The 16221-nt window shown below is 36.5% G+C and overlaps 2 long non-coding RNA genes across 2 annotated transcripts; both read left to right on the plus strand.

The window, feature by feature from the left end:
• The first annotated feature begins 7129 nt into the window (after nt 1–7129).
• LOC125674766 (uncharacterized) lies at nt 7130–9796 on the plus strand. The gene is made up of 5 exons (XR_008796072.1): nt 7130–7191; nt 7756–7854; nt 8641–8777; nt 9056–9179; nt 9420–9796. It is a non-coding gene; the product is annotated as an uncharacterized LOC125674766 (long non-coding RNA).
• Nucleotides 9797–14184: 4388 nt separating this feature from the next.
• On the plus strand, nt 14185–15747 carry LOC130046984 (uncharacterized). Its single transcript, XR_008796073.1, has 2 exons — nt 14185–14291; nt 15288–15747. It is a non-coding gene; the product is annotated as an uncharacterized LOC130046984 (long non-coding RNA).
• The last annotated feature ends 474 nt before the right edge of the window (nt 15748–16221 follow it).

A 16221-nucleotide genomic window follows, 5' to 3' on the forward strand; every position in this document is an offset into this window, starting at 1 on the left:
GAAGCGTAGGGGGAAATTATTGAGGTAGTCAAAGTAAAAGACTCTTTAACCCTTCACCCCACATTAGGACTTCGAACATCGGACAAAACATCTTGGTTTGTTTGGGTGTTTTGTTTTATTTTATTGCTGTTTTCGTTCATCTTTTTTAATTATTATTTTGAATGGCAAGAAATTTTGAAGAATTCAATTTTCCCCTGTTGTAACCCCCCCCCCCCCCCCCCCCCCCCTGAAAAATGACGATACATGTCTGGTTATTACATGTACATTTTGTTTTGCAACACATGCATGTATACTAATTGTATGGTGCATGTAGAATTGCACCCCTTACCAAGTTTTCCTTCATTTACACAGTGTAAGGAATGATAAACCAAAATCACAAAACAAAATGCATAAAGACCAAGATATTTTCAAGCGTAGGAACTTCATTCATGAATACATAAATACGTGTTTGCCCAACTATCTATTTTGTATTGCTTGTAGGAGTTATGAGATTGATCACTGTTCGTTATCTTCACCTTGCATTCAGAAAAATCGCATGCATGCATTACAGGACTATAGCATTTGTGTGCTTTAACGTTTCTGTAACATGCCATAATGATTACTTTGAGGCTTGAGTGTAATTTATTCATAAATATTTTCATTTCGTAGATCTGACGCAATGGCCATACCGCTGTACGTAGAAATTTCAAATTCAAATGTATTCGATAAGCTGTTAGTATGCATAAATCAGTAAAATTCGTGTTGAGCTTTTATTTGATATGATACAATGTCAATATACTGTAATGCATTAGTAGGATATGCAGAAGACAAGAGTATAAACATTTTCTTTTTTCATTATTAGTATCGATATCTATATGATCACGAAAAAACATTATATAATTTATATCCGGATTCATATACCGATTTAGATATCAATAGAAACAAAGCTGCATAGTTTGGGAGAGGGGTTTCTAATGAGTCTGATGAAATTAAAAGAATGAACCCAACATTTGCATTCAAACTAGATATACTTCAACATGAATTCATTTCTGCCCTGACTGAAAGCATGATTCTAAATTCGGGAACGAATCTTGCATACAAAATAATTAATAGGGGAACACATAAATTCGAGCTCCTTTGGAATTTAATGAAATGTAGATATGCATCTTTCTTTCAACACGAATTGATATGTTGTTTCAGGCACGAAAACAGGGGTTGGGGTGGGCAGGAAGGCTGGTGTGCTTTCCCCACTTTTTTTGACAATTTTCTTTTTTCCCGTTATTCTAACATACAAAGTCAGTATTTTCTACATGCACAGTTCAAACTAATATATATATTTTTTAAATTTGTAATGAATTCAATTATAAGCATCAACTCCTGTAAGTTTCCAATATATTGTCAATCACAAATTTTTAAATAGCTGGAAATTTTTAATGCTTGAAAGCTTACATTTATATAAGTGATCAATTTTCTTTCCTTCTGTGAAATGGTATATTATAAATCGAAGTAGGACGGTCTCTCTCTCTCTCTCTCTCTCTCTCAATGAATGGATATACAGAGACCGTAAATAATTATGTGGTTCCAAAAGAGACAACAAAACTATATTTTCGTTTATAAATTTCCTTTCATATGTGTCTTTGTGTAATGGACTGTTTATTGTGGATTGCAAATGTAATACACGCATTTGCACACAGATGTATATTTTCGATCATTATTCCCTTATTTGTATATCCAAGTTTGTATATGATCATCGACAAATTTTGAATTGTGCACGCAATATATCCAACCAGATATTAGATTCCCCATTTCTATAAACTGCAAAACCTCGACCAGACAAGCATTCAATACAGGAAACATTTTCGACTCTGACATCTCCCCTGATTGAAGACACACTGTTTGGCACGGGTGAAGTGTGTCGCAGTCTGTATAATGGAATGAGAACGTGTTGTAAAGTTCTAACGAGATACAAATGGAGTTTATCATTTTGTTTCGTGGATTTATCAGAATAAAGAGAATCTAATATTTTCGGTAAGTGCACATCTCCGATACCTGTTGAATAGACGGCCGTATTTGATACTTTTTTGGCGATTATACCTTGTGCATTGCATATTATGCATATGGCATGCACCTTTATTTTGCAAGAATTGATATAAATAATATATTTTATGCTCTTTGCCTATTCCATTCTATCAGTATGTAATTGGCAAATGATTTATCCGCATTTATTTTATTAGAAAATGCAAATACTTGCATGCACTTACAAGTATGCAAGAAAAGCTTTTTTTTTTTTTTTTTTTTTTTTTTTTTCCATTTTTGTCTAACTTATCTAAACTTCCAGAATGTTGCATTAGTATACAATCAATATTTTGTATAAAGCATAATGTTTTAAAATGTTATTTTATTTGTTTCTCATTCCCTATATATTACTATCGGAGATGTGCACTGGTCGAGTCCACCTAGAAAAATCACTCAGGTGTGACAATCACATTTGGGGTATATACGGGAAGAGTAAATTAGGCTACCTGAAAGAAATATGGCGGATAAGATGAGAAAGGTGTACGTATTTATTAATTCATGTCAGCTTTAATCCTGATCAGAAGCTTCATGAGCTTGAGTTCTCGGCCATGTCCCTCAGACGAAGCATTCCATGGAGTGATGATGGAGTTGACCGGAGTTTTCTGATTGACAAATTCAATTTTCTTGCACTGCCGGGATCCGCTGTCTTATCATCAAAGAAATCTTCAAATCCTGCGTCAAAGAGTCGCGTGTATCTTAACCAGGCTTTGAGATGAGCCATGGGGAAGAGTTGCACCAAACATGATGAGGCGATGGTTTCTTTTCTGGAGGCTGGCAGTGTTCGATAGGACAAGCTATGTGTGACAAAGTGATATATATATATATATATATATATATATATACACACACACACACACTCCTGTATTGTTACTCTGTATGTAATAATTTGTATGATTATAAACCTTTGATTAATTCGGGAGAATTATATGTATCGGGTGGGGGAAGTGTAAAAAGCATAAGAGAGGTTAGAGTGTTCGCCCCGCATCCGGGTGGCCGAAGTTAGAATCCCTGCCGCGACAGACCTAAGTCGTTAAAACAGGCAATGACATTTCCTTCGCCAAACGCTCGGCATTAGGTGTGAATGTCACGGGTCCTTGAAGATGACCTTACAAACGGAAGACCCGTGTCACAGTAGGTGTGGCACGCTAAAGAACCCTCACTGCTCAATGGCCATAAGTGCCGAGCATAGGCCTGAAGCCCTTCACCGGTCTTGGTGACGTCTATATGAGTGAAAAATTCTCGAGAGAGACGTTAAGCAAGATACAATCAATCAATCAGTTTGAGGTATATAAATGTGTATTTATTGCCGTAATTGTTCTTGAGCACTCAAGAAATTGTTGTTGTTTTTTTTTTAATGTTTTACATTTTTCATCGTCAACGTTCTTAAAATTTATAGAACATCATGGTGTTTATATCTTTTAACTGATTCGATACACAAGATCTTGTTCTGCGTATAGTCAGTTTTTAAATCGGGGCAAGCTATACTGACAAACAAGTTGATGGTGCAGGGGTTTCAACAGTCTCCACTGAAGTCAGCATTTCGCATATTCTATGGTCGTTATATCGATCTAGTTCGTTAATACATCATATCATTGGGTCAAATGATGTCTGACATATTTCATACCGATTGTTAAGCCATTCTTGGCACTCTGATTGTGACTGCGGATAACTCCGTTTACCTGAACAGGATATAGGGCTCACGGTGGGTGTGACCGGTCGACAGGGGGTGTTTAATCCTAAGCACCTGATTCCACCTCTGGTGTGTCCAGTGGTCCGTGTTTGCCCAACTATCTATTTTGTATTGCTTATGGGATAAAATAGAAAAGAGAAACATAGAGATAAAATAGTTCACATACAAATTATAAAGCAAATAATAGAAAGGATAATTTAAAAAATGACTGAAAAAGATGTTTTGTAATATAACCAAAGTACATAATCAAATAAAACTGAAAATAAAGTCTCGCCGATAATGACTAAAATATCATCAGTCCTCGCTATTTAATATACATTGCTCTATTGTAAGTGACATGTGGATAATATTGTTGCTGTCATGAGGTGCTACAGTTAAATTCAGGCTTTATTGTGCTTTGTTATTTTTTACATGACAGCAACACCAACCTGTCTTCCAATTTATCAAGACGTGAATCATTTTCCTTCGGTAGTTCAATCTCTGCATTTGGTTCTGGGTTTGCATTTAATTTGATTTTTCTTGGCTTTCAAAACCTTCAAATGACGTCTTTCTTTTTTCAATACCCATTGATTAAACACAGACTCAAAAGCAAACTCGCAGACTGAAGGACCTTCGGTGGAAATTGTAGTCAAAACATCAGCATGTTTAACTGTCAGCATATTTCTGTGGTGCTTTTTTATCCAATTGTATTTAGAGAAGCCTCTTTCACATTCAACTGAAGTGCATGTGGCAATGAGTGTAATTACACACAGTTTTGCTACATTTGGATAGGTATCAACATTATTGAATATGTTCAATTTGTGAAGAAGAAAAAATCATATTACTGTTTTGCTCTTTCAATGAATATGTTTTCGATAAGAGAAACTTCTGTTTGTGTATTCACAGAATCTATCATGGAGTCATGTATGCTTCCTCCTTCAACTTTCTTTGACTTACCAAAGTGGCTTAACAATTTTTCAAGTTTATCAATCTCCTCTTCTTCTGTATGTAAAACTTATACGGTACCAATTTTGATGCACTAGATGCGCATTTCGACAAATAATGTCTCTTCAGTGATGCTCAATGTTTGAAATCAGAAATAACAATGAAGTTTTAGAGCTAAATATAGCCAAAAACAGCGTGCCAAACAAGTGGAGCCAAATTCGTCTAAGGATAAGAGCTATGCATGAGGGAGATAATCCTTAATTTTGAAATGCAAATGTTTTGAGTCACTAAGAATACTACAAAACTTTCCGGAAAAGTTGCATAATTTACCACGCCTATTTGATTCCCTGGTACTTCACTAAAATATGGCACTTTTGGGCTGCTTTTCCACTAGCCAAAATTAGTCGATGGGCTAAGCAATGTGTTGAAGTTAAATAAGGATTAATATTTTTTACAAAAGTTAACACACCGTTTTTTCTCCGGTCATGACAGAGATATCATAAGAAGCAAGTGCTATCATTTTTGCGACGTTTATTCCCTTACTTTGCTATACAAAGAATAAAGCATCAAACATTGTTTGTGCTGAACCAATTTTTAATTCAACAACTGATAGAAATTTTGACCTTTGCCATCAAGGTATCTACATGTAACATAAAGCATTAGTTTTGCCAAATTTGAGCAATCCGTTGCCTCCTGAATTTGCACTGCAAAGAAAGGAAAACTTATTTTTTCAGTGATTGTACAATATATGATCAGTCATTATATGCGATATTGAGTCATACAATTCATCAATAGAATCATGATGTGTGTACAGGAAATGATCTGCAACTACGTCACTTATCGTAGCCTTTGGTTGATCAATCAAACTCAAACTGTTTGTTCCTTTGAGAGCATCACATCCCTCCATGAGAAGGAATTTAAATTTGAGTAAAATAAAACAAAAAATAGCCCTTCAAATGTATGATGCAAGGTGAAGATAACGAACAGTGATATGATAAATTTTGTTATGTCCAGTATATTTATATACTCTTCAACATGTATTAATTTATTACTTTGATTCATGCTATTTCATAATTATTTTCCCCCCAGATAACGTATGTAATTTATGTTAATCAATCAACAATTTAAATTACATTCAAAATCTGAAATTCAGTCAGTGCGTGAATATTTCTTGTCAAGAAATATTCATGCACTGACCTAACTTCAAAGTTCTGGCAATCTGCTCCTTTACCATTGTATAGATAGTCCTCATTAGGGCAACCCACCTCTCCATTTTCAACTTTGGAATACGACTTCAAAACTGCAGTAGTGAAATTTTGCTGCATTTTTGGAACTTCTGCATTATCTCTAATGAAAGGCGAAGATAAAAAACAGTAATCAATTTGATAACTTCTCTAAGCAATACAAAATAGAGAGTTTGGCAAACACGGACCCCTGGTTATACCAGTTGTGGGATCTGGTGCCTAGGAGGAGTAACCATCTGCTTGTCGACTGGTCACATCCGCCGTGAGCCATTTATCTTGATCAGGTGAACAGAGTTATCCATAGTCAAAATCAGTGTGCCAATAACGGCCTAACAATCGGTATGAAACTAGTCAGACAGCATTTGGCATACTGATTTTGACTACGGATGACGACGTTTACTAAGGTATACAACTCACAGCAGATGTGACCGATCGACAGGGGATGCTTACTCCTCCTAGGTACCTGACCCTATATCTGGTATATCGTGGGGTCCGTGTTTGCCCAATCCTCTATTTTGTATTGCTTATAGAAGGTATAAGATTACTCAACTTTATGACAAACGGGATGATTTCAGTTTCTCTATCGTCAACTTCCCATATTTATGTAGCAATATTCCATTATCACCTGCATATGGTGTTTATATCTCTCCGAGAGGCAACTGATTCGATACGCAAGAGCTTGTTCTACGTATGGTCAGGTTTTAAATCGAGGCAAGCTACTGACTTCATGACAAGTTAATGGAGCAGGGGTTTCAAGTCTCGTTTAAAGTCAGCATTTCGCAGATTCTATGGTCGTTATAACGACTTAGTTTGCTAATACAACCTATCATTGAGTCAAATGCTGTCTGGCGTGTTTCATACCGATTGGTAGACCGTTCGTGGCACATTGATATTGACTAAGGATAACTCCGTTTATCTGATCAAGATATAGGGCTCACGGCGGGTGTGACCGGTCTACAGGGGATGCTTACTCCTCCTAGGCACCTGATCCCACCTCTGGTGTGTCCAGGGGTCCGTGTTTGCCCAACTATCTGTTATGAATTGTTTGTGGGATCCATGAGATTGATCACTGTTCGTTATATTCACCTTTAATTGATCATTATTCGTTCATCTCAATTTATGAATATATTTCACAGGAAACGAATTAATTCAGGAGTATATGAAAACAAATACATTAGCCTGGTTCCCGAGGCCTTCCGATGTGCAAGCACGAAGGCCAGGCACTCACTGTCTAATGGATTCTTCCACTGATCAAAATCCAATATGGCGGACTCAATGGTAAGTAATAGGAATGTACGTAAATGAGCGTATCATGGCTTAATTAGCTGTGTCACTTTCGATTTTATGTCATGAATTGCCAGAGACAGACCTTAGGAAATATATAATACTTGGTTTTCCATGTGACACGCTTGTTTGATATAGTCTTATCCCTTTGTTTTCAAGCAAGTAGGTGATTCGTCAACTCGCATATTTTTCACGTGTTAAATTAAATCTAACCGTGTCACTTCGTTTTTTCTACTATTGTTGGGTTGCATAGGGTTGCTGGTGAAGATATAGACTGAGTTTTATAGATGACACGCACCAGTTTTCCTATTTCGAACCGGCAATTTCAGATCGAATTTCCTCCACTCATTTTTGGACAATTTTTGATTACATATAGATCTCATGATGTGCTTTACTTTGATAAGACTATATAGGCTATAGCTGAAGTTTAAACGATTACTTTTGTGTGTGATGATGGAGGTGTTTTAAGCTTTTATTGGACTTAAAGTGTACAATTTTACAGATTCTCGAAATTATATACATGTGTATCACTATGTATATTAATTGTTTTAATTTCAGATAATTTTCCATACATATGGAAAGAAGAAACATATGATAGTGGGTGAAAAAACACCCTCATATATAATGCTTCATGAATATGCAAAACCATGCCAACAGGTATAATAAGATGTATATATTGCTTGTGTAGGAGATAAGGCTATTTATGCATTTTATAATTCAGTATCATGGTCTCTGACAGTGTCAATTATTTAATTCTTATGTTGACCTGCCAACTTTATGCTTGATCCAATAGGCATGATTTAAAGTTTCTGTTGTTACTTTGGTTTACTGTGAATATTCTGCAGATTTCAGAGGGGATCACTAACAATTTCATTGTCAACAGTTACTATTCCTCTCTGACTCACAGTCCCGCTTGTCCAAAATTATATTTGTAGGTCGGCCCACAGTTTTTATATATTGCCAAATGTTATACATTGAGGTATTCTATATTTGTGTTAGCATTATATTTTGCATTTGTTTGTAACTCAAATTCTTTGTCTTCTTTATGAGAGAACTGAGTTCATACACTTCAATTTAAAAATCTTATGTAGTAGCCAGGAATTCTGTATCTAACAACAAAAACAAATTTTACATAATTTGAAGTACATGATATGGCGCTATAGTAACATTCATTGTTATGCTTTTGCACAAACTCGTTGGTACTGCTTGGATTTGATACTAAATTCACACCTGCTAAAGCTTCAAAGAAAAAAATGTAGAAGATCACCATCTGGAGAAACCCTCATTCATTCCCCAAAACAAAGTTTTGCATTTATGTTCCTCTCACTGTATTGAAAATTTTGTCTAGTGGTACTTGTGTACCAAATTAATGATTCTTAATATAGTTTTGTGGAAAAAAGAAAAGAAAGATAACCAGATTGATCTCTTTATTTTACCATGTAGTCTACAGACTCCAGATGGAAAGAGATGGAGAAAGAATTTCTAAAGGGGTATTCAAGGACCCATCCTCCTCCACACTAATTCATATTGGAAGGAATTGACATCCAACTTGAATAAAGAATTACAGACTTCCAGAACAGGTTAACAACTAAATCAATTTGTTACAGTCTGTTATTTCAAGTTTCCCACCTCTTATAGCAATAATAAAAACAATTATTTCTGGCATCTAAAGGTGAGTTAAGAAGTTTATCATATTCTAAAATATGTTCCCTTTGTTAGTGGAAGAAATTCAATCCCAAATTGATTAAATTCAATACTGACATTTTCTGGATTGATAAAACACAATAGTGACAAATGCATGATTTTTTTGTATATAATGAACTGACCTACCTTGTTTTATTTCGGGTGCATCATGCAGATCCTTTTAAAAAGGAGAGGCCAGATCTTCAGATGACTTTATTGAAAATGAGAAATTTCTGAGTGGAAGTGACGAATGTGGCATGCATACAAGCAGACATCAGCATTCCCTCCCTCTTGTTTGTGTAAGTAAAACCTGCATGAATATAAAACTTTAGAAGAAAAGGGAAATATATTGACATTCAAAATTCACAGTTGGTTGTTCATCTTCTACAAAAATTACAGACTTGTTTCATTATTTATCTATGATAAAATTATGACATAATTAATATTTATGATGTATGTGCATTGTGTATTTACTACTATTCCTGATACAAATCTTTACTGATTATACTGATGTTTGTGACATTGTTTATAATTTTTAGATCAGAGGTGAGCTTTTTGAGAAAGACTCATGGAGGAAGTTTGAGAGTGTCAGTTCTCATATCAAAAAGTTAGCTAGCAGTAGGAGGAGTAACAATTCATTCCACATTATGACATGAGAAATACGTGACTAGAAAGACCTTAAAAAGGAGATTTGGCATTGTTTCATGTGGAGATTAAAGAACCTTCAAAATATATAACACAGACATGTTTCAGTTACTTGGGGATAACACTTATGAGGAATTTTGCTAACTTTCAGATTGGAATGTGTTGCACAAGAAATGCTTGATCACAACCCTCTTCTGTTAAAAACCTTTTCTATGCAAATAATTAGTGTAAATGAAATTTAGCTATTTCATTAGTAAACATGTTTTCTGCACAAGTGTGTGTCTTTGACATTAAATGCTATGATATTGTCGTATTCTTAAACAATGGAAGATCTCTACTAGTTCTTTCAAAGGAAAGCCAACAACAGGAATCGAACCTGTTCCTCCATCGTACAGATACGAAAGTGTGCACCATTACACCATGTTGGCATACATTAAGAACTGGTAGCCTTGGAGAGTAAATATTCCATTATTCTGTACAGTTGATACTGGTTTGTGTGATATATGTATATATATATATATATACATATATACAAGTATATATAATGTATGCCTCATGTTTGGTAGTCATCAATAAAGCATTTGAATTGAATATATTCCTTGTTCAAGAAGAAAGTCTAATATTCTGAAATTTAAATCAATCTAGAATTTCTGTATGTGAAATACCTTTAAAACTAGTTCAAAGAAATGTTTTTGTAACCCAGTGATTATCTGGGTCAGAATAGGTCCTCTGTACCTGATTGCATATTGTGAGAAAAGAGTGATCATTGAATAAGATTATAAACTGAAATCTTGTTTCACAAGTGTGACACAATTAATTAAGAACGATCTGACCCTTACTGCTGAAAAGACCAAAGTATCAAGTATAGGTCTAAATACAAGCAATTGATGGTGACCCTTGAATATGAATGAATTTTAAGAAATAGAGAAACAAATAATGACTAACTTACATATTAAAAACTGAACTAGCATAAGATTGCAACATAATAGGTCCTGAAAATCATTGGATGGAAGTTCTTGGGTCCATATGAGTGAAATATTCTCGAGAGGGACGTTAAACAATATACAGTCAATCAATCATAAGGCCAAATTAAAACTTTATTGTTCATTTTCACATTGTATGTGTTTACACAATTAGTGTATGTAGGTGTAACTTCTATCTTTCTAGGATAAAATGTTATGCCTTGCTTAATATCAATTATTTACAACATGCAAGGGAGACTCATAAACAGCTAGCAGTTGCAATAATATTTATACTGCTTTACAAGGATAACCAGTCAAAATGAGTGGAGGAAATTCGATCTGAAATTGCCGGTTCGAAATAGGAAAACTGGTGCGTGTCATCTATAAAACTCAGTCTATATCTTCACCAGCAACTCTATGCAACCCAACAATAGTAGAAAAAACGAAGTGACACGGTTAGATTTAATTTAACACACGTGAAAAATATGCGAGTTGACGAATCACCTATACTTGCTTGAAAACAAAGGGATAAGACTATATCAAACAAGCGTGTCACATGGAAAACCAAGTATTATATATTTCCTAAGGTCTGTCTCTGGCAATTAATGACATAAAATCGAAAGTGACACAGCTAATTAAGCCATGATACGCTCATTTACGTACATTCCCATTACTTACCATCGAGTCCGCCATATTGGATTTTGATCAGTGGAAGAATCCATTCGACAGTGAGTGCCTGGCCTTCGTGCTTGCACATCGGAAGGCCTCGGGAACCAGGCTAACAAATACATCCACTGTTGCTCTCTAGATTTATCAAACACCTCAACACAATTCAGACGACCAAAACAATTCGGACGACCGGGGCAATGCATTACCGCTTGTCTATGAACTAAGATCAGGACAACGCTGTGTTTTATCGTCACTTTTATATGACCAACCAATACTACAATCAGTATGCGCAAAAAATCTGGTACATGTAGCAATACACCCCGTGTACAACATGTAGCATACACCCCATGCACAACATGTAGCATACACCCCGTGCACAACATAATATACACCCCATGTAGTAATACACCCCGTACACAACATGTAGCAATACACCCCGTGCACACCATGTAGTAATACACCCCGTACACAATATGTAGCAATACACCCCGTGCACACCATGTAGTAATACACCCCGTGCACAACATGTATAATATACACCCCGTGCACAACATGTAGCATACACCCCGTGCACAACATGTATAATATACACCCCGTGCACAACATGTAGCATACACCCCATGCACAACATGTAGTAATACACCCCGTACACAACATGTAGCAATACACCCCGTGCACACCATGTAGTAATACACCCCGTACACAACATGTAGCAATACACCCCGTGCACACCATGTAGTAATACACCCCGTACACAACATGTAGCAATACACCCCGTACACAACTAATATATCGTCGATATCTTTGATTGATTGTATCTTGCTTAACGTCTCGCTCGATAATTTTTCACTCATATGGAGACGTCAAGGGCTTCAAATTTAGGCCTTCGCTCGGCGCTTACGGTTATTGAGCAGTGAGGGTTCTTTAGCGTGCCACACTTACTGTGACATGGGGCATCCGTTTTTAAGGTCATCTCCGAGGACCCGTGACATTCACACCTGATGCGATGAAACTGTTACTACCTATTTTAACTACTTGGATTTGTCGCGGCCGGCCTTCGGTATGCGGGGCGAACGCTCTAACCTCTCGGCCACCGCGGCGGTCCGATACCTTTGAAAACGACTGGTATAATTCAATGACAGTATATGCCCAAACTTAAACAGATAACACGTAATTATTGGTCATGTAATATGGACAATAACCATTACATGTTGATGATTGATTGATTGTTTTACGCCGTTTTGGCAATATTTCAACCATTTTACGGTGGTTAACTAGTTGAATTATGTTTGGTTGTGAGTGTTTGAGTTCCCCTGACGGCCCCCAGTGAGCCTACTCTTTTTCGAACATCAAGGAAACGATCTTTTGCGTGCCAAGGGGGTTGTGATCCTTGACACGGGACACCCTTTGTAAAGTCCCATCCGACGGACATAAAAGTTTAAAATACATTAACAGGTTTATAAAAAATTAATTCGTGTATATAAACAGTTGTGTTGCTCCAATAATTGATTGAATATTGTTTGACGTCCCTCTCGAGAATATTTCACTCATGGAGACGTCACCACTGCAGGTGAGGGGCTGCAAAATTTCAGCATATGCTCGGCGCTTATGGCCTTTGAGCAGGGAGGAATCTTTATCGTGCCACACCTACTGTGACGCGGTTTTTGCGGTCCGCCCCATGAAGTCGCCTTCTATGTAGAGGGTACTGAGAACCTAATCTAACCGGGTAAAGAATTTGAATTGGGAAATGTGACGATAAATCAAAGCGTTACCCGCAATACCTTTATCTGATGGAAAGGACTGTATTTCTTATTCATCTCTCCTTTAAAAAGGACATGACCCGTCATTTAAACAAGTTTCTCTTCACCAAAGCATGCTTTATCGCAAGTTTGGTTGAAATTGGCCTAGTAGATGTCGAACATGTGTAACGTTTACCGACAGATGGACGACGCGCAATAGGTGACCAGAAAAACTCGCATGGTCTTTTACACGTAACTCCGGTGAGCTAAAGCCGAAGGTCCCATGTATCGACAGGCGTTGGCATGATATAAAATCATCTATTGCTACGGTCCTGGGGGCACAGGCACTCGACGTTTTAAATATCTGTAATTAAAAAAAAATTGTCTTCCTGTAAACATAATATTCACAAAGTATATCACGCCGCTATCTTCGGGTTATTTACCAGCTGCATCGCTTAAAGATTTCGGAGAAAAGTTCGATATAATATGATAATTAGACCCCTACCGTTTAGAAGCAACTCTGTCACGGTCTTACCTCTCGCATCGTCATGGTGAACTTGAAATAAAGTCCATTTATCGGCTATAATCAACCGTCAAACATCGTCAACTGCTTCTTCAATACGAAAAATCGTTAAAAGGTGGCCGGAAGTTGACGTAATTATGCAAATGAGAATTCCGTTGCTAATTTACCCTCTGACTCGGGGGGGGGGGGGGGGGTTGTTACTGAATGCAGGGTAGTTGCAATCCTGCAAACAATAAAACTCGGGCACAATTGTGTGGTTTCGGGAGAGACTGGCACGGAAAATTTAGTAAATCTATCGCATTACCAAATAACATTGGAAATGTTCATGACCCCCGACATATGTCAGCAAGTCCTCAAAAGCAGCTTTAGGGGTTCCCAGGATATTCTGATAGTCACTGTCAGTTAGACTTTCATTGTTGTCAAAATCCAACCTTTATTTTCTCTTTTCTCAAAACGTCAGATCTCAAAAATTTGATTAATTGTGTCACTCCTATTTTGTCGAACATGGTGTCAGCAATAGGTTCAAGTTCTTCTATGTCTCGTAGGTGATTTGTACAGCAGCGAGTCCGGCAGGAATGATGACCTCTCTTGAAATGAAGATTTCATGCCTTACTCCTACTGGGACTACAACTAACTTTGGACCTGGTCGCTTGCAGATACAGCATGAAGCATTCTCTCTTGATGTACATGGGAATAGGGTCGGAAAGTCTCGTTTACTTTCACTTTCGATTTACTACTTCCGGGCAGCTGTCGGAAAAATGTCACTTTGTTTTGCGTTGGTTATGCTCAGATGACAAGCGTTAAAATGAACGTACAGCCTATAAAGATTCCCTACTTATGCAAAAAGAAGAAGAAGTGGATTTATAGTTGCAGGTAAACAAGTCATAATACTTATATTTTTATAGTTAAATCACCGATTGAGAACTCAGAAGCAGTGAGCTCTACCCACGACCGGGTGATTGATCTAAAACATATTTTACTGAATATTTTCGATAATAAACAGCTGTCAAGTTAAAGGGTTTAGTTTTTTATGAGTTAGAACTAACATTACACGACACAATTATGCAGTATGTTACTTTTGATAAAGGAGACAAACTGAATGCAAAAGGGTCGGGGGGGAGGGGGGTCGGGAATATATGCAGGTATCTATTTGTACAATGTTTTGTCAATCTCCCTGATTAATAGTTGATCATATAAACTTGTAATAACACATTTTTATGGGATGCTGATAGATGGGGGGGGGGGGGGGGGGACATTTATAAGGCAATGCAGTTTCTCATTTTCATTATGTTTTAATTAATAATTATATTGCTATGTTTTTATTGTGACCCTCACGGAAAATGCTACCAATTTGGAAACAAAAATATTTCAGACGATTGGGATCACTGAAATAACATGTTTTTACAATATTTACATTAAGAAACATAATGCAGGACCTAGAAAAAGTTTTTGATACACATGTACTTCATTTCTGTACATGTGTTTGTAAAACACTATGCCTCTTGTGACAACAAAGAAATAGTAAACATTCACCCATACATTCAGATCTTAAATTAATTCAATTTAGATTGTGGCATTTGAATTCTTGAATTAGAAAAGTTTGATACAAGATGTTTATTTACTGTTTAATAATGCAGTGGTGGGACAAGAGGGAGTGGGTTTGGTGGCGGTGCCATCCCCCATTTGGTAGTTCATATGTAACAAATATGGGGATTTGGGTTGCAATTTTGATAATTTTAATTTACACACATACATCTTTTAGGGGGATAGTATAAATTACACTTGCCACACCCCACCCCCTGCAAATCTTCTTGATCCACCCCTGCAATACTTTTAATGATATTCATTTGATGTCTATGCTTGTTACAGATGCTGTTATATACATCATTTCCTTCAGAAGTATCAATGTGTTGGCGGCTGTTATGAAGAGAATGGGGCCCATTTTAACAACTTCTAGGATGGGCAGTACTTGGGTTCATACCAGTGATCAATTTCTCATGACTCTTATGAAGTTGCACCTAAATCTAAGGGATCTACATTTAGCAGGCCAGAGGGCTCAATGCCGAATTTACCTCTGAAAAAATCGCAATGGATACAACAAACATAACACTGAATTTAACTTTTAAAAAATTGAATAACTAGTCATTATCTGACAGCAACTACATTGTGCAAAATTTGTCACACAGCAAAGGCTATTACTTGTGCAGCACAATTGTTCTGAATTCTATCCAGGATCCACCTCTGATGGTGACATTGTTGATCACTGAGGTGTATTGGAGATGTTGAAGCCATATGATATATGATTCTTGCTAATAAAGGATTTGATATATTTGATAAACTTTAATCAGGAGTGACATTGAACATATCACCTTTTCTTTCATCAAAATCTCATTTCAGTAAGGATGAAGCACAGCTGTTACAAGACCAGGAAGAGTCAAATTCATGTGGAGTGTGCAATTGAATAATTAAAAACATCCATATTCTAAATCATATACCTTCACAATACAGACATATATATCTGTCCAGTAAGATTTTCAACTCTGTGTGACTCTTGTACATTTGCAAATCCTCTACTGAAGGCAATAGCTGATATGAATTCCACAATTTATCAAATCTTACCTTTGGACTGAGATACTATAAATGTACAACTTCTTACTCACATTATTCTGCATTGTCAAGTTGTATTAAATGCATACAAGTAAATGATAAAGTGAACATTTATTTAAGGTTGCTAACACAGGCACTTATATCGCTTGGGGCCTAATTACTATATATAAGAGTAAAGGTATAGAACTCTTTCCAC

Source organism: Ostrea edulis, chromosome 6 (genome assembly GCF_947568905.1).
Source record: "Ostrea edulis chromosome 6, xbOstEdul1.1, whole genome shotgun sequence".
Taxonomy (NCBI): Eukaryota; Metazoa; Mollusca; class Bivalvia; order Ostreida; family Ostreidae; genus Ostrea; species Ostrea edulis.